The following is a 19,397-nucleotide window of genomic DNA, read 5'->3' on the forward strand; positions in this document are numbered from 1 at the left end:
AGGCTGACAAATCAGGGACTCTTCTGGCCCATCTCATCAGCGATACCCCGCCCTGCACCCTATATTGGAGGTATTCCTCCCGGATGGCTTTGTGGTTAATACTCCGGCTGATATTAACATGGCGTTCTGCACCTATTATAAGCCCCTCTACGCTGCCCCGCCCGCTATGCCCCAGGATCTCCTGACTAATTTCCTGGACGATCTCACCTTCCTCGAACTGAAGACAGATGCACAATCGGACTTGGAACCACCTATCACTAGAGCAGAAATAATGGGAGCCCTTAAGAGTCTCCCTAAAAATAAGACACCAGGGCTGCACGGACTTCCAGCGGAGTTTTATTTGACTTATGCTGAATAACTCTCTCCACGCCTGTTGACTCATTACAAGACAGCACTAGAAAAACGCACACTTCCTGTAACAACTATGCAAGCACTGGGCGTTTCCCTCCCCAAGCCCAACAGAGACCCTCGAGACATATCGGGATATCGCCCTCTCTCCATGTTAGCTACCGAGTATAAAATACTCTGTAAAATACTAGCGCAGCGTCTGCTTCCTTATCTCCCCAGACTTATTCACATGGACCAGTGCGGTTACGTCCCAAGCCGTAGCACTTCTCTCAATATACGGTGTCTCCACTACCTGATGGAACCCACTGCCACTCAAACGGACACCGCCGGGTGACACCCTGGACTGGACGTATATGTTGTCCTCACTTAAGAGATTTGGCATCCCACGGGGGTACAGACGATGGGTCAAACTAGTGTGCTCCTCTCCCATGGCCCAGGCTCGGACAGGCACTTCCATCTCGGCTGCTTACCCTGTGGCCAGGGGCACGCGACAGGGCTGCCCCGTCACCAATATTATTTGTCCTGGCGCTGGATACCCTTTTTCTCAAGATCCGAAAGGAGGCCGTGGGACTAGGGATACCAGTGTCTAACACGACACATATTGTGTCTGCATATGCAGACAACATAATACTCTAGTTTAAAGACCTCACGGCCAGTCTGGAACCCATCCTGACTCTCCTTAAGAATTTTGGATTGGGGGGCGTGGACTGGCGGCAACCAAGATGGCCACATAACATCACGGTGCTGCTGAGGGCGAGCTGAAGGCCCCAAAAATCCTGCATACATCCAGCCGTTCTGTCTATTTAAACGGTGGATTCCGATGGCGGGGGTGCTCCGGAGTCGGGGGGAGTTGTCCCGGTCCCTCTCTGACAACGGACGGCACCGCAGCAGCGTCCGCAGTGAGGAGTCCCCCATGGCCTACGTGCGCGGAGTGAGGGGTGAAGAGCACCGGCCTTGCGGGCCTGGCGCAGCAGGGGCGCGTCGGCGCCCGAGAGCAGGGAGCGCAGAGGCCCAGGGGCATGGAGAGGCAGGGCCTGTCTGGACAGTGGCTTCTCCTGGCAACACTGCACTGACCCTTCCGGCAGAGGGCGGCCACAAGACACACACCACTGAAGGGCGGAGGGCCCAGGAGAAAACGTCTCTGAACTGCGTGGCGGCGGAGAGAGGTGGCCCGAGTCGGCCAGGAGCGGGGCCGAGCATGGTGATTGACGGTCACGGGATCCAGGCGAGCCTGGTGGACGGCTTGAGCACTGCTGCGGACCCCGGTTCCATGGATCTAAGGGGTGAGTTGTGCGGATTGCGGGGGAGGGCTCCCGTGGGTGGACAGAAGGCTCCATATACCGACGCACTGACAGTTGGCCCCGAGCGCAAGATCCAGGGGGTGAGCGACACCGGCGCTCACTGGGGGGGCGGGGGCACCCCCACGTCCTGGAGGGGACAGAAGATTGGTATTCAGTGGCCGGAACATGGAAACTTAAAGAACAGACGGTCCAGTTGAGAGCCGCGGCAGTGTACTTGCAGACATATACCCGGAGAGGGGTGGACGGCGCCGGGAGCAAGCGGCCGGAGTGGTAGCGGGGTGAACGTGGACGCTGGAAGTGGCGCGTTCCCTCCATCGCCTTGGGGGCACTATCTAGGACAGTCATGAAGCCTAAGAAATCCACCACCATGCAAACCAACACAATGGACAATTATACGGCCTCAGGGTGTGGGGGGGGCGGGGCCCCCACTGAGAAGTTGGCCAATGCGGCGGAACCCTCCCTGGCCTCGATCATGCAGGCCATACAAACTCTGGGCACAACGCTGGAATCTAAGATTGACAAAGTAAGCATTGAGATGGCTCTGCAACGGGCGGACTTAAATAAAACATCAGAGAAGGCCACTCAGAACGCCAAGGACATTACTGAGTTTCAGCGTACCACCAAGCTGTTGCAACAGCAGGTCCAGCGGCTGACCCAACAACAGAAGCAAGCAGCGGCCAGACTGGAGGACCAGGAAGGAAGGGGCAGCAGGAATAATATACGGGTGGTGGGAGTTCCGGTGAAAATGGAAGGGCCGAGTGTTGATCTGTTCCTGGAGCACATTATCTTAAATCCCCTTAAGCCCAAACGACTTTCAAAGTTTTTTGTCATTGAGAGGTCGCACCGGGCGCCGGTTCCTCCGCCCCGTCCTGGAGCTCCCCCGAGAACGATAATCGCCCGGATCCTCAATTATAGGGACTGGACGCCCTTTTGCAGGCGGCCCGCCAACATGGAGACCTCCGAATTGACAACACCACTATTAGATTCTTTCCCAACTTTACCCTTAAGGTCCAACAGGAGCGCAGCTCGTTTGATGGAGTCAAGAAAGAGCTTCGTGATCGATCGTGGCATTAAATATATGATGTTCTTCCTGGCACGTCTCAAGCTTCTAGCAAACGGGAAATCCTTCTTCGTCACGTCCCCGGAGGAGGTCCACGCCTGGCTGGAGGAGAATGCGCAGCCACCAGATGGTCCAAGGCCGGGAGACAGCTGGAGGGACACGGTCGCACAGTCTCCGACTTCTTCTACAGGTTCAACGGGGAGGGACCGACGGTTGCAAGGCGGTATTCGTGCGCCTGGTAGGACCAGGACGCGGAGCCTGTCTGCCACGCCGTACATTCGATGAAGCTCCTGAGGGCGCCCTGGCTTCGAAGGCCCAGATGGAGTGCACGTAAAGTATACTGACTCTCCTGTGTCTAGGACTGCTGGGATACTGATTAATGGCCGGGCAGTATTGAATTAGCGTCAAAGTACACAGACCTAGTGTAATAAATCACTAGGTTGGACAACCATTTGTGTTGATTGACTTATTATTTTTTATATAAAGTATTTTGTGCAAGAAATTCTTTGGCATCAAAAGATACAACACAACATTCATAACAAAATACAAAAACCAAATTCAGTGAACTGAGAGAAAATTATCAAAACAGTGTGAAAACAAAGAAATTGTCATACATAAATAACATGGACAACTATGGAAAGGCCTCAAATTAATCACTTTACAGAGGCTCCAATCCTGGATATGAAATAAACAAGGGGACTATTATGTTTGAAAGAAACCTCCTTGTTACAACCATCACAAGATACACAGTAGATACCACATCAGGTGCTTAGGCTAGGAACAACATAGGAACAGTTGAACAATTCCAGAATGTGTTTTAGTTTAATCCTAGCGTGCCCTAGCAATTTGGTATCTTGGAGGTAAGAACGTCGACGCGTTTCGAACCCAATACCATTCAACGGGTTCTCCTCAGGACAGGGACTGGGGGGTTGTTGTCACTGTGAAACAATAAAGACACGGTGTAAGTGAGGGGTCGTTTCAATAAGCTCATCGCATGGACTCGCCCACTTTAAAATAAAAAAGTACCTTATTTGTGAGGTGGGGGGGGTCACTCCCTACGGGAAAAATGAAATACGAGATTTACATTAGATACAGTCTACCTATGTTGTAGATATGCTGCCGACAGGTTGCTACATAAAATCAAGGCGTACCTTGACAGAGGGCGAAGTTGCCGCTGAACAAGGACGCGGTGCCGGCCGTGATCAGTTGTTCGGTGTGTAGATCTAAAATCTGGAGAGAGGGTTGGGACTCAGTATAACTCTTGTTGCCAAGATGATGCACTGGTAAGACACAGAGTGAATGAAGGAAATCCTACCTTTTTTGACGTGGCCGTTTATTTAAATTGAGCGCGTGGGAGGCGGCGGCCGCCGCACGGGCTGGCGTGCTGTTAAAGAAAGGGGGGCACACATTTAGACTGGCATTAAGATGATCGTGATTTGATGCAAGTCCGAAAAGGGGATGCATATCCCAAGCGGATGACTTACTTCTCGGCAGAGAAAACGAGCTGCAACGGTCCGGCACCCAGTGACTTCTGAGAGACAGCTTGTTGCAAAAGGGGGCGTGTCTCCCTATATTTAAACGGCCAGTGGTCCCGATGCATTGTGGGATTTGAAGTTTTTTTTTAACTGTAGCAAGGGGTGCGCGGCACACGACTGGTAGATCGTCTACATAAAATTTGTAGATTAGTGAATCTCCTATTCCCGAGGTTTTGGTACAGTGCAGTCACGAGAGTAGCAACGGCATAAGCAGACTAACAGAGCGAACAGACAGTTCATTTATAGATTGCTGAGTTCATTCAAATCGTTCAAGCCTGACACTGCAGTGTTGAATTTCAGGATGAGGTACGCCTCTTTCTGTGCCAGTCTTGCATCAGGGTCCCCTCCGGCGCCTGGGACATTTTTTATGCTCGCCAAGATGGTCCACCTAAGATCGTTTGCGGCATGATCTTTTTTCAGAAAGTGCGATACCAGAGGCGCAGTGAGCACTTTGTTGTTGATTCGGGATTTATGTTGAATTATCCGCTGGCGCACTTCTTGTGTCGTCTTCCCTATGTAAATTTTGCCGCAAGGACAAGTTATGGCATACACTGCGTATTTCGTTTTGCAGTTTGTAAAGTCCTCATGGCGCCAGTGTTTTGTTCCATCGGTGAAATGAGTGCCTTCCATCGTCAAACCGCAGACTGAACAAGTTCCACATTTGTGGTGACCTTTCACTGGGCCCATGTTGAAAAGGGTACTTTGTGTCTCTTTTTTGATAGCACCCCTGGTGGAAGAGATTTGCTGTCCTATACTTCGGTTTTTTTTCAATGCGAACAAGGGCTTGCCAATCTCAGGGATGGTTTCCTCCACGAGGTGCCAATTGTTCCAGATGATTTTTTGTACCGGATTTGTGTGGGGTCCAAATGTAGACACGCATACCATCCGATCTGTTTGTAGCTTGACCCTTTTCTGAAGTAGATGTTCTCGGGGTGTCCATCTCGCCCTCTTCATGGAGTGTTTTACAAGCTTCTCCGGGTATCCTCTCTCTCTTAATTTGTTCATGAGGGCTTCGCCATGGATGTTGAAATCTTCAGTTCTTGAACAATTCCTTCTCACCCTAAGGAACTGTCCATAGGGGAGGTTGTTCTTCAGGGTCTTGGGATGGTAGCTTTTGTAGTGGAGCGAATTATTCTTATCGGTTTTCTTCTGGTATAAGGTCGACTTGAGACCATCAGGTGTTGCTTTGATCTCCACATCCAGAAATGGCATCACTCGGCAGTCATACGCCAGGCTGAACTTTATATCTGGGCTTCTGTTATTCAGCCAGTCATGGAACTCTTCTAGAGATTGTGGTGTACCATTCCAGATACACCACACATCATCTATATACCTCATCCATTGCCCAATGTGGGCTTTGTACGGGTTGTTGTTGTAAACGAACCTCTCCTCGTACTGGGCCATGTATAGTATTGCCATCTCAGGTGCGAACGGGCACCCCATTGCTGATCCTTTAATTTGTAGGAACATCTCTTCTTCGAACATAAAGAAGTTCTTCTTTAGGGCAAGGGCCGCGAAGTTGACAATCAGCTCAGTTGGTACTCTGTGAGGACGTGGTCTGGTGTCCAAGTACATTTCAATTACATCCACTCCGTCTTGTTGCGGGATTTGAGTGTATAAGGACGAAACGTCCATTGTGACCAGAAGTTGAATATTTGGGTCAAAATCCAAACCTTCCACCTTATTAATAAAGTCCATAGTGTCACGAAGATACGATGGTACCTTTGTGACAAATTCTTTCAGGAACACGTCCACAAATTTGGAAATGGGCTCCAGCACTGAATCGCATCCCGATACTATCGGTCGACCCGGTGGCGTCTTGGGGTCTTTATGTACTTTAGGGAGAAAGTACAGGTGTGGAGTTCTGGGATAGCGTTTCACCAAAAATTCAGCTTCCTTTGGACCCAGGATTCCCTGTTCTTTCGCTTCGTTCACCAGTCGTGTTATTTCAAAGGTTATTTCCGCCGTCGGATCCTGTGTGATGCGGCGGTACCAATTTAGGTTAAACACGTGGCTTCTGCCTTCTGCTTTGTAAAGTTCCTTCGACCATAGGACCACCGCCCCGCCCTTGTCTGCTGGTCTAATGACCACATCCTGTTGGTTTTTTAGGGTCATGATGGCTTGTCTTTGTTCTTTCGAGAGATTGGCTGGTGTAAATCGTTTCTTCTTCTCCAACACATTCAGTGAGGACAGGACTTTTTGCTCAAAAGTAATGATGTTTTTTGCCATGTTATTGCTTGGGGGACAGAAGGAGGACTTGTTTCTGAGGCCCGAAACTTCTGTTTGTGGTTGATTTGTCGATTCTCTGAAGAACCATTTCAGACGGATTTTTCTGAAGAATTCAATGACTTCTAATTTCACTTTGGTGAAGTCTATGCGGGTGTCAGGTACATATGAAAGGCCCAATTGCAGCAGTTCTTCCTCTGCTTTGGTCAGAATCTTATTAGAGATGTTAATAATGGAGGAATCCTTTACGACTTGTAGGCGAAGGATCATCTAATAAAAACCAACAAAAGAAGCCTTTTTTAGGACAGGGCCAGCAACAACAGAGGACCAAATTCAAACAACCACAATGGGAAATGAGCACGCGCAAGCGGAACTACAAGTCGTAAAGGATTCCTCCATTATTAACATCTCTAATAAGATTCTGACCAAAGCAGAGGAAGAACTGCTGCAATTGGGCCTTTCATATGTACCTGACACCCGCATAGACTTCACCAAAGTGAAATTAGAAGTCATTGAATTCTTCAGAAAAATCCGTCTGAAATGGTTCTTCAGAGAATCGACAAATCAACCACAAACAGAAGTTTCGGGCCTCAGAAACAAGTCCTCCTTCTGTCCCCCAAGCAATAACATGGCAAAAAACATCATTACTTTTGAGCAAAAAGTCCTGTCCTCACTGAATGTGTTGGAGAAGAAGAAACAATTTACACCAGCCAATCTCTCGAAAGAACAAAGACAAGCCATCATGACCCTAAAAAACCAACAGGATGTGGTCATTAGACCAGCAGACAAGGGCGGGGCGGTGGTCCTATGGTCGAAGGAACTTTACAAAGCAGAAGGCAGAAGCCACGTGTTTAACCTAAATTGGTACCGCCGCATCACACAGGATCCGACGGCGGAAATAACCTTTGAAATAACACGACTGGTGAACGAAGCGAAAGAACAGGGAATCCTGGGTCCAAAGGAAGCTGAATTTTTGGTGAAACGCTATCCCAGAACTCCACACCTGTACTTTCTCCCTAAAGTACATAAAGACCCCAAGACGCCACCGGGTCGACCGATAGTATCGGGATGCGATTCAGTGCTGGAGCCCATTTCCAAATTTGTGGACGTGTTCCTGAAAGAATTTGTCACAAAGGTACCATCGTATCTTCGTGACACTATGGACTTTATTAATAAGGTGGAAGGTTTGGATTTTGACCCAAATATTCAACTTCTGGTCACAATGGACGTTTCGTCCTTATACACTCAAATCCCGCAACAAGACGGAGTGGATGTAATTGAAATGTACTTGGACACCAGACCACGTCCTCACAGAGTACCAACTGAGCTGATTGTCAACTTCGCGGCCCTTGCCCTAAAGAAGAACTTCTTTATGTTCGAAGAAGAGATGTTCCTACAAATTAAAGGATCAGCAATGGGGTGCCCGTTCGCACCTGAGATGGCAATACTGTACATGGCCCAGTATGAGGAGAGGTTCGTTTACAACAACAACCCGTACAAAGCCCACATTGGGCAATGGATGAGGTATATAGATGATGTGTGGTGTATCTGGAATGGTACACCACAATCTCTAGAAGAGTTCCATGACTGGCTGAATAACAGAAGCCCAGATATAAAGTTCAGCCTGGCGTATGACTGCCGAGTGATGCCATTTCTGGATGTGGAGATCAAAGCAACACCTGATGGTCTCAAGTCGACCTTATACCAGAAGAAAACCGATAAGAATAATTCGCTCCACTACAAAAGCTACCATCCCAAGACCCTGAAGAACAACCTCCCCTATGGACAGTTCCTTAGGGTGAGAAGGAATTGTTCAAGAACTGAAGATTTCAACATCCATGGCGAAGCCCTCATGAACAAATTAAGAGAGAGAGGATACCCGGAGAAGCTTGTAAAACACTCCATGAAGAGGGCGAGATGGACACCCCGAGAACATCTACTTCAGAAAAGGGTCAAGCTACAAACAGATCGGATGGTATGCGTGTCTACATTTGGACCCCACACAAATCCGGTACAAAAAATCATCCGGAACAATTGGCACCTCGTGGAGGAAACCATCCCTGAGATTGGCAAGCCCTTGTTCGCATTGAAAAAAAAACCGAAGTATAGGACAGCAAATCTCTTCCACCAGGGGTGCTATCAAAAAAGAGACACAAAGTACCCTTTTCAACATGGGCCCAGTGAAAGGTCACCACAAATGTGGAACTTGTTCAGTCTGCGGTTTGACGATGGAAGGCACTCATTTCACCGATGGAACAAAACACTGGCGCCATGAGGACTTTACAAACTGCAAAACGAAATACGCAGTGTATGCCATAACTTGTCCTTGCGGCAAAATTTACATAGGGAAGACGACACAAGAAGTGCGCCAGCGGATAATTCAACATAAATCCCGAATCAACAACAAAGTGCTCACTGCGCCTCTGGTATCGCACTTTCTGAAAAAAGATCATGCCGCAAACGATCTTAGGTGGACCATCTTGGCGAGCATAAAAAATGTCCCAGGCGCCGGAGGGGACCCTGATGCAAGACTGGCACAGAAAGAGGCGTACCTCATCCTGAAATTCAACACTGCAGTGTCAGGCTTGAACGATTTGAATGAACTCAGCAATCTATAAATGAACTGTCTGTTCGCTCTGTTAGTCTGCTTATGCCGTTGCTACTCTCGTGACTGCACTGTACCAAAACCTCGGGAATAGGAGATTCACTAATCTACAAATTTTATGTAGACGATCTACCAGTCGTGTGCCGCGCACCCCTTGCTACAGTTAAAAAAAAACTTCAAATCCCACAATGCATCGGGACCACTGGCCGTTTAAATATAGGGAGACACGCCCCCTTTTGCAACAAGCTGTCTCTCAGAAGTCACTGGGTGCCGGACCGTTGCAGCTCGTTTTCTCTGCCGAGAAGTAAGTCATCCGCTTGGGATATGCATCCCCTTTTCGGACTTGCATCAAATCACGATCATCTTAATGCCAGTCTAAATGTGTGCCCCCCTTTCTTTAACAGCACGCCAGCCCGTGCGGCGGCCGCCGCCTCCCACGCGCTCAATTTAAATAAACGGCCACGTCAAAAAAGGTAGGATTTCCTTCATTCACTCTGTGTCTTACCAGTGCATCATCTTGGCAACAAGAGTTATACTGAGTCCCAACCCTCTCTCCAGATTTTAGATCTACACACCGAACAACTGATCACGGCCGGCACCGCGTCCTTGTTCAGCGGCAACTTCGCCCTCTGTCAAGGTACGCCTTGATTTTATGTAGCAACCTGTCGGCAGCATATCTACAACATAGGTAGACTGTATCTAATGTAAATCTCGTATTTCATTTTTCCCGTAGGGAGTGACCCCCCCACCTCACAAATAAGGTACTTTTTTATTTTAAAGTGGGCGAGTCCATGCGATGAGCTTATTGAAACGACCCCTCACTTACACCGTGTCTTTATTGTTTCACAGTGACAACAACCCCCCAGTCCCTGTCCTGAGGAGAACCCGTTGAATGGTATTGGGTTCGAAACGCGTCGACGTTCTTACCTCCAAGATACCAAATTGCTAGGGCACGCTAGGATTCAACTAAAACACATTCTGGAATTGTTCAACTGTTCCTATGTTGTTCCTAGCCTAAGCACCTGATGTGGTATCTACTGTGTATCTTGTGATGGTTGTAACAAGGAGGTTTCTTTCAAACATAATAGTCCCCTTGTTTATTTCATATCCAGGATTGGAGCCTCTGTAAAGTGATTAATTTGAGGCCTTTCCATAGTTGTCCATGTTATTTATGTATGACAATTTCTTTGTTTTCACACTGTTTTGATAATTTTCTCTCAGTTCACTGAATTTGGTTTTTGTATTTTGTTATGAATGTTGTGTTGTATCTTTTGATGCCATAGAATTTCTTGCACAAAATACTTTATATAAAAAATAATAAGTCAATCAACACAAATGGTTGTCCAACCTAGTGATTTATTACACTAGGTCTGTGTACTTTGACGCTAATTCAATACTGCCCGGCCATTGCTTTGTTTTTCCATGTAGTAGTGGTCCAGGCCGGTCAGTGACAGGACCCAAGTCTTCCACAGTTTCCCCGGGATACTGATTAGGCATGGGGAACCTGGCCTAAAAGACTAGCAGATGGGGCGTCTGATCTCTATCAGACATGTCACAGCGGACTTGTATCAAAAAATGGGGGGGGGCTAGTTCAAGTATCCATTCAGGAGGCTTACACGTCTTGCCCTGTCTCCCCAATCACGAAATGGTGGGACGGCTAGATCTATATGGTAGTGGGCCGGGCAAAACCCTCAGGTTGCCAGACTGGTTGTAGCACACACCCCCTAGGTTTTCGTTGTATGGGCGACAGGCGCTCTGCTTCTTGGGGTATGTCTGGCCATGTTGGCCTGAGAAGCAGGGTAGCAGGGAGGGGGGAGGGTGCAGGAGGTTGGGGGGGGGGGGGATGTTGAATGGTTGTTTTTTGCATTTTTGTTTATGCACGGTACAGTTCTGTTTGCTCCGACAGCACTAAAGGTGGGCATGCGGGTGGCGGGAGTCGGTGAGGATGGGCAACCGTCCCTAAAGTTCTTTCTGCTAGATGTCAATGTTTTATACATAGAGGACGCAAAAGGTTACTATATCGTCTTGGAACGTTAACTGCCTGCAGAATAAGATTAAGCGCACCATGGTCCTCCAATATCTCCATAGACACGCCCCAGATATAGTCCTCCTCCAGGAGACGCACCTGATAGGAAACCATTATAAGGCCCTTAATAGATTCGGATACATGTTACGGGCCCATGCGGGTTTCACTACTGGCTCCAGGGGTGCCGGGATTCTTGTTAAAAATTCCCTTCCACTTACCCCACTATGGGACATTAAACGGTTAGGGAAACTCAGACAGAGTAAAGGGTTCGACCGCTGGCATACTATAGGGATATCCACGATCAGAGACATGTGGCTCAAAGGAGAAGTGCTCTCCTTTGATACCTTGCAACGGCAATAGGACCTAGCCCCCGCCGAAACGTTTAGATACACAGATAAGACGTGCCCTAATGTCGGCGCTCCCACCAGACTCAAATCTCAGAGGCGTCCCCTCTAGAGGACAGATTGTTAACGGATTACATGCCTAGGAAAACGACCTCCCTGACCTACCGTAAAATTGGGAATATTCTACCTGACCCGACAGGTGCCCTACGAGAGAAATGGTCCCGTGATATTGGGGAGATTGAAGATTCTGACTGGCAGGAGGCGCTGACATCCCCAAAAGAGGTGGGCATCCCCTCACGTCTCCGATTAATACAGTTACGCATTCTGCATCGCTCCTACTATACCAGACACACACTACATACAATAGGAAGGGAAGATCACCCCTACTGTCTGAGAGGCTGCGGAGAAACAGGGACCTTCTATCACACCATAAGGGACGGTCCCAAAATAGCAGACTATTGGATGCAAGTTCTGAGATCTGTGTCCCAATCAGAGGGGGTCTTGTTACTGCCTGAGCCACGGCGTTGTTTATTAAACATATGGGAACCAAACGACCTTACACGTTCCGGACAGAGCTGGGTCACACTGGGTATGATAGCAGCCAAGCGAAATATAGCGCAAAAATGGGGGGGGGGGAATGGAAAAACCCACACCGGCAGCATGGTGTGCGGACATGGACGCTGCCATGATAGCAGAGAGGGCGGTATTTAAGAATAGAGGTTGCCCTAAAAAATGCCAGAAATGTTGGGGGATATGGAACGATTATAGGGGAAACATTTGTGAACCACCATCTGACTGTGAAGACAATAGTTCAGTGGAGGGGTGTGGCTCACTGGTTAGAGGCGGCAGACCCGGAAGCAGAGAACGGCCTGGGACCAAGGTTCAATTCCCGACGCGGCAGGGTCGTGGACCAGGGTCAGCGGACTCGACAATTCTCGCCTCGGTGCCTACTCTAACCAGGGATCACACTCGGCAACTCTGGGCATTAGGCTTGCCTCATCTCTACAACGGCCCCCCACAGACGCCGGGGATGCCTGGTTTCACCTTGGAGATACCCAGAAGGGACCATCTCACAGGGAAAGCCAGGACGGGTTCCCCAGCGGTCTCCAGCGCCGGGACGCTTACGGGCAGCCGTGCGCTTTACAAGTCCAACACATTTACATTTACAGTTCAAAATCTGAATAAGGCTATAACACCGCGCATGACTGCACTATGCTTTGTTGTTGGAACTATACGAAGGAAATGTAATGAATGTATACTAATTGGACATGTTTATGGTGATCAGATATTGTGCCTATGTACAAGTTTATATATCAATTGGTTTTACTGTACAAACAGAAGAAAAACTAATAAAAATATTTTTAAAAAATAATTCCCTTTCACTGGTGATTGGACGACAATGGCTAGATCCACTGGGGCGCTATGCGGCGGTTTCTGGGCAGTGGGAGGGTCAAACGATTAACCTCTTCTCAGTTTACATTCCACCAAAGCTGCACAGCACCACTCTCCCCGACATTGGGAAACTGCTACTGGATATGCCGGATGGGGTCCTGATCCTAGGGGGGGGGGGGGGGGGGGGGGGATATGAATGATGTCATGGCTAGAGACATTGATACGTCGCTGGCTCCGCCTGACCCGGGGGGATGCACCATCTCGGGGATTTTGTGCATGCGATGGGCTTGGTGGACCTGTGGAGAGCGCATAATCCTCACCTTAGACAATATACACACATTTCCGCCGCGCATGGTTCAGGGTCCAGGATTGACTACCTTTTCACACAGGTGGGTCACATGGGCCTCTTTCACGATAAGTGTCATAAGGCAAGAGGTATATCCGATCATTCCCCGGTGGGGGTACAATTACTTCCCAGGCTCGATGCTTTTCTGTTTAAGGACCAAGAGTTTCAGGAGCAGTTCTGGGAGCGCGTAGACCAATATTTTGAGGAGAACGTGGGCTCAGTTAGATCACACTGTACTCTCTGGGAGGGTTACAAGACTCTGGCTAGGGGTTTTGTACAGGCAGAGATGGGGAAACGTCGAAAGGAGAAGCATGCACAAATTGACAGATTGGAAGCAGAGTTTCACGCCTTGGAGGGCGCTAGGGGGGGGGGGGGGGGGGGGGAGACGCAGGAGCAGGACCGAAGTCATAGGCTGTGGCTCAAAGAAAAAGAACTGAAGGATGTGCTATCTGACCAGGCGAGATTGCGCGCAATAGCTACCCAGAGGCGCATTTATGACTTCGGGGATAAAGCCAATAAGAGGATAGCCTGGCTCGAGAAACGAGATAGGGAGCGTAATTGGGTGCCTGGGATCCGAACGATAGATGGGACAGTGAGAGACACAAGTGTGGACATAGCGGAGGAGTTCGCGCTTTACTATGAGGCTGTTTATCGGTCGCAAACTGAAAGGCGAGAGTGGGAGTGTGATGAATTTCTGGCTACCTTACAGATGCTTACCCTGGATCCTGCAGACAGGGATATCATGGAGTCCGAAATCACAGTGAAGGAGATAGAAGATTCCATGGGAGATTTGCAGGCAGGGAAGGCGCCAGGCCCCAGGCCCCAGGCCCCAACTGGTTCCCGGCGGAGGCGTTAGGATGTGTGTCAGGTAGGGTTGCTCCACATATGTTGCGGATGTTTAATGAGGCTAAACAGGAAGGGCTGCTCCCGAAGGACCTCAGGTCTGCAACGATCGTAGTAATCCATAAGTCCGGCAAACCGCAGGATTTGTGCAGTTCATACAGGCCCATATCACTCCTTGATTATGAAACCGAGGTCCTCGGTAAGATCCTGGCCACCAGACTGGGGGCGGTCGTTCAGTCCTTGATCCACCCAGAGCAATCGGGCTTTATGCCGCACAGGAGCACGAGGCTTGACATGCGGCGCCTTTTTGGGGTATTGCAGGCGGTGTCTGACTGTCCGAGTGCACCGGCGGCCCTGCTGTCTCTGGACGCCCATATGGCCTTTGATAGTAGGGAATGGCAGTATATATAAATGCAGTTTTGGCCAAACTGGGCTTTGGAGTTAACTTCCGAACATGGGTGAGGTTGCTGTACACCGAGCCACTTGCGAGGGTCCGTGTCAACGGCGCCCTCTCCAGGGAGTTTCGACTGGGGCGGGGCACGAGGCAGGGCTGTCCGCTTTCCCCGACCTTATTCACCTTAGCCCTGGAGCCGTTGGCGACCTGGGTACGGACGGATCCCATGGTATGGGGCATTGACCTGGGGGGCGGGCTGGGAAGAGTGTATATTGTTCTACGCTGATGACGTTTTGCTGTATGTTTAAAGGCCGGCCGCCTCAATCCAGAGGCTTATGCAAATCTTGCGCACTTTTGGTGAGTACTCCGGATATCGTATCAATTGGGACAAGTCCCTGGGTCATTTATTGGCGGGACTGCTGCCGAGCGTAGCTGAAGAATGTAGGGGGCTGGTTTGGAAGGAGTTATTCCGATACCTGGGAATCTGGGTTACCAAGTTGAAAACGGAATTTCTGCACCTGAACGTGTCGGCTCAATTGGAGCGGTTACGTGGGGATATCGAGCATTGGAGAACCCTCCCGCTCTCCTTGATGGGGCGCGCTGTCTTATTTAAATTGATGGCCCTTCATAGTCTGCTATATGTTCTTCAAAGTATGCCCTTTCCGGTCCCGGAAAAGATTTTATGGGTGATTGAATCAGAGCAGCGCACACTGCTATGGGGCGGGGGGTGCCCGAGAATTGCTCTCAAGAAGCTACAGCGGGGGGCATATGAGGGAGGGATCGCCGTCCCTGATGACCGCCGTAATATTGGGCGACGCAGTTAGTCATCAACGGGTGGGTGTTTGTCCCGATGGAGGAGCCGGCATAATAAATCAATCAATCAAAGCATTTATATAGCGCACTCCTCACCCGAAGGGTCTCAAGGCGCTAGGGGAGGGGGGGGGGGGGGTCCGCTACTGCTCGAACAGCCAGGTCTTGAGCTGCTTCCGGAAGGCAAGGTGGTCCTGGGTCAGGCGGAGGTGGGTCGGGAGGGAGTTTCAAGTCTTGGCGGCCAGGTAGGAGAAGGACCTTCCTCCTGTGGTGGTTCTTCGGATGCGGGGGACGGCGGCGAGGGCGTGGCTGGTCGATCGAAGCTGGCGAGTGGGAGCGTAGAAGTTGAGGCGGCTGTTGAGGTATCCTGGGCCTTGGTTGTGTAGGGCTTTGTGTGCGTGGGTGAGGAGACGGAAGGTGATTCTCTTGTTGACCGTGAGCCAGTGCAGATCTCTCAGGTGTCCGGAGATGTGGCTGCGTAGGGGGATGTCTAGGATGAGTCGTGCTGAGGCGTTCTGAATCCGCTGGAGTCTCTTCTGGAGTTTGGCGGTGGTTCCGGCGTAGAGGGAGTTGCCGTAGTCCAGACAGCTGGTGACGAGGGCCTGGGTGACCGTCTTCCTGGTCTTGGTGGGGATCCACCGGAAGATCTTACGTAGCATGCGTAGGATGTTGAAGCACGACGAGGAGACGGCGTTGACTTGTCTGGTCATGGAGAGGGAGGAGTCCAGGATGAAGCCCAGGTTGCGTGCGTGGTCCGTTGGTTTGGGTGCGCTGCCCAGGGCGGGGGGCCACCAGGAGTCGTCCCAGGCGAAGGGTGAAGATCCCAGGATGAGGACTTCCGTCTTGTCCGAGTTCAGTTTCAGGCGGCTGTTCATCATCCACTTGGCTACGTCTGTCATCCCTTCGTGTAGGTTGGCTCTGGCGGTGGCGGGGTCGTTGGTGAGGGAGAGGATCAGCTGGGTGTCGTCGGCGTAGGAGATGATGTTGAGGTTGTGTTGGTGTGCGATGACTGCGAGGGGGCTCATGTAGACGTTGAAGAGGGTTGGGCTGAGGGAGGAGCCTTGAGGAACGCCGCAGATGACTTCGGTGGCTTCTGATCTGAACGGGGAGAGGCGGACTCTGTGTCCTTCCGGCGAGGTACGAGATGATCCATTCCAGAGCCTTCTCCTGGATTCCGACGTTGCTGAGGCGCTGCACTAGGGTACGGTGGCAGACAGTGTCGAAGGCCGCGGAGAGGTCTAGGAGGATGAGGGCCGCTGTTTCTCCGTTGTCGAGCAGGGCTTGGATGTCATCGGTGGCTGCGATCAGGGCGGTCTCGGTGCTGTGGTTGACCCGGAAGCCAGACTGCGAGAGGTCGAGGGATCCGTTTGTCTCGAGGAAGGCGGCCAGCTGCTTGTTGACGGTCTTCTCGATGACTTTTGCAGGAAACGGGAGCAGCTAGATGGGGCGGTAGTTCTTGAGGTCGGTGGGGTCGGCTGATGGCTTCTTTAGTAGAGCGCTGAGTTCGGCGTGCTTCCAGCTCTCCGGGAAGGTAGCGGTGTCGAAGGAGGTGTTATTGATGTCCCGCAGGTAGGGTGCGATGACAGCGTCGGCCTAGTTGAAGACGTGGTGAGGGCAGGGGTCGGTCGGAGATCCGGAGTGGATGGAGTTCATCGTGCGGACGGTGTCTTCGGTGCTGATCGGGGTCCAGGCGCGGAGGGTGGTGGTGGGGGGCGGTGGTTCAGTCGTGGCGTGCGTCGGTTGAGTGCTGAAGCTGTTGTGTATGTCCGCGATCTTGTTGTGGAAGTAGGAGGCGAGGGAGTTGCAGAGGTCTTGTGAAGGGCTGATGTCGTTGTTTCCGGCATTGGGGTTGGAGAGCTCTTTAACGATATTGAAGAGTTCCTTGCTGTTGTGTGCGTTGTTGTCCAGTCGTTCCTTGAATGCGGTTATCTTGGTGGCGCGGATCAGTTGGTGGTGTTTTCGGGTGGCGAGCTTGAGGGCAGTCATGTTGTTCGGTGTTGGGTCTCTGCGCCAGGCTTTCTCGAGGGCTCGGCAGTTCTTCTTGGAGCTCTTGAGTTTGTCGGTGAACCATGGGGCTTTCTTGCTGCCGGGTCTGCTAGGCGGGGTCTTCAGTGGGGCGAGGTCGTCTGCGCAGTTGCTGATCCACTTCACGAGGTTGGTGGCCGCCTGGCTTGGGTTCGTTGCGCTGGTGGGAGGGTTCATGCTCAGGGAAGTCGCGAGCTGGTCGGCTGTGATCTTGTTCCAGCTTCTGCGTGCAACCTGTTGCTGGTGGTGGTGGATCGTGTTCTTTATGAAGCTGAAGTGGACGCAGCTGTGGTCCGTCCAGTGGAGTCCGGTGGCGTGGCTGAAGGTGATGTCCTTGCTGGATGAGAACACGGGGTCGAGTGTGTGTCCGGCGTAGCGGGTGGGGGTGGTCACCAGCTGCTTGAGTCCGAGGTTGGCGAGGTTGTCCAGCAGGGTGGTGGTGTTGCGGTCGTTGTTCACCAGGTGGAAGTTGAGGTCCCTGAGGAGGATGTAATCAGTGGAGTGGCGGGCGTGCGGGCTGATGAAGTCGGCGATGTCTTCGCTGAATTGTGTGCGTGGTCCCGGGGGTCTGTAGATGAGGGTGCCTCTGAGGGTGGTCTTGGGGTTGATGTGGATCTGGAAGTGCAGGTGTTCGGCGGGTGCGAGGGTGTCGTCGGCGTTGGTCGTGATGCGGATGGTGTTCCTGTGGATGATGGCGATGCCTCCTCCTGTCTGGTTGACGCGGTCCCTCCGGATGATCTTGTAGCCGTCCGGGATGGCGATGGCGATGTCGGGCGCTGAGGAGGCGTTCATCCAGGTTTCCGTGAGGAAGGCGACGTCTGGGGCTGTGTCGTCGAGCAGGTTCCAGAGCTCGACGGCGTGTCTGTGGATGGAGCGGGTGTTGAGCAGGATGCACTTGAGGTGGTTGCTGCTGGTGCTCGGCTTGGTCGGTGCTTGTGTAGTGTAGGTCCGGATGCAGGTGAACTTGCAGGAGTGGCAGCAGAAGGGTCCGTGGGTGCGTCTCGGGGTGGCTCGATAGCAGTCCGGGAATCGACCGGCGTTGAGTGCGTGGAGTTCGGTGGCGTCGTACGTCCGGCGGGTGGGCTGGTGTCTTCGGGAGTCAGGGGTCCTGGCACTGGGCGCGGTCCAGGCGCGGACGGGCGCAGACGGGCTTACCTTTGGCGCGCCTTCGGCGCACAATCGGCGCGCCCGCTGCGCGTCAACGCTGCGCGTGCGCACGGTCGCCATTTATGGCGAAGTGCAGGGAGGGAGGAGCAGCTGGGAGGCGGGAGCGGGGAGGGCACAGAAGGAAGGGGCGTGTCCACACTCCCGGCGGCGGGAAGCGGGGCGGGTGGGCGCAGGGGAAAACTGCACAGGGGGGGGCAACAACACAAGCAAAAGGCACATATAGGAATTAAATACAATTATAGTACAGTTAAATTACACAACAGAAAGCAAAGAAAGAGGGAGAACAACGAGCGGCGGCGGGGGGGCGTGGCCAGAAGGAATGCAGGCTCAGCGAGGCTGAGAGCAGCGGCAGGCGGGGGGCACACGCGACAGCTGGTGGCCGTGCAGCGCGGGGGTGTCCTAAAGATAGGTCACATTCACCTGTGCCGCACGGTCGCCATTTATGGCCAAGTGCAGGGAGGGAGGAGCAGCTGGGAGGCGGGAGCGGGGAGGGCACAGAAGGAAAAATGGGAATCTGACATTGGGCTATTAGAAGAGGATGACTGGAGGGAGGCCCTACAGAGTCCCCGGGAGGTGGCGATTCGTGCCCGGTTTAGGTTGGTCCAGCTACGCATATTGCACCGCTCCTACACCCCATGAACGACACAACACCGGATAGGTTATGTAGACTCACAGTTTTGCTTGAGGGGTTGTGGGGAGGTGGGTACCTTCTTCCACATCTTGAGGGACTGCACCAGGGTCCGGGCATATTGGTCCAGGCTGACGGACATAATGTCAGAAGTGGTTGGCGCAGAGGTTCCATTAGAAGCCAGATGGCATATTCTGGTTGTGACGAGCGACATCACCTGGCCGAAGTGGGATAAGGTTTGGCTGGCATTAGCGAGTATGGTGCTGTTGGAAAGTGGGTTATTGATAAGGGCAAATGTAGGTCTGCCACTGGCAATAAGGCCACTAACACATGATAGGACTCAGCAT

The 19,397-nt window shown here is 51.7% G+C and overlaps 1 protein-coding gene across 3 annotated transcripts in view; it reads right to left on the bottom strand.

Annotated features, from left to right (window-relative positions):
• The window catches only part of PLA2G7 (phospholipase A2 group VII), a 324,365-nt gene that overhangs the window by 129,750 nt on the left and 175,218 nt on the right, over window positions 1–19,397 (bottom strand). The window lies entirely within an intron of this gene.

The sequence above is a fragment of the Lissotriton helveticus genome, chromosome 6 (genome assembly GCF_964261635.1).
Source record: "Lissotriton helveticus chromosome 6, aLisHel1.1, whole genome shotgun sequence".
In the NCBI taxonomy this organism is placed as follows: Eukaryota; Metazoa; Chordata; class Amphibia; order Caudata; family Salamandridae; genus Lissotriton; species Lissotriton helveticus.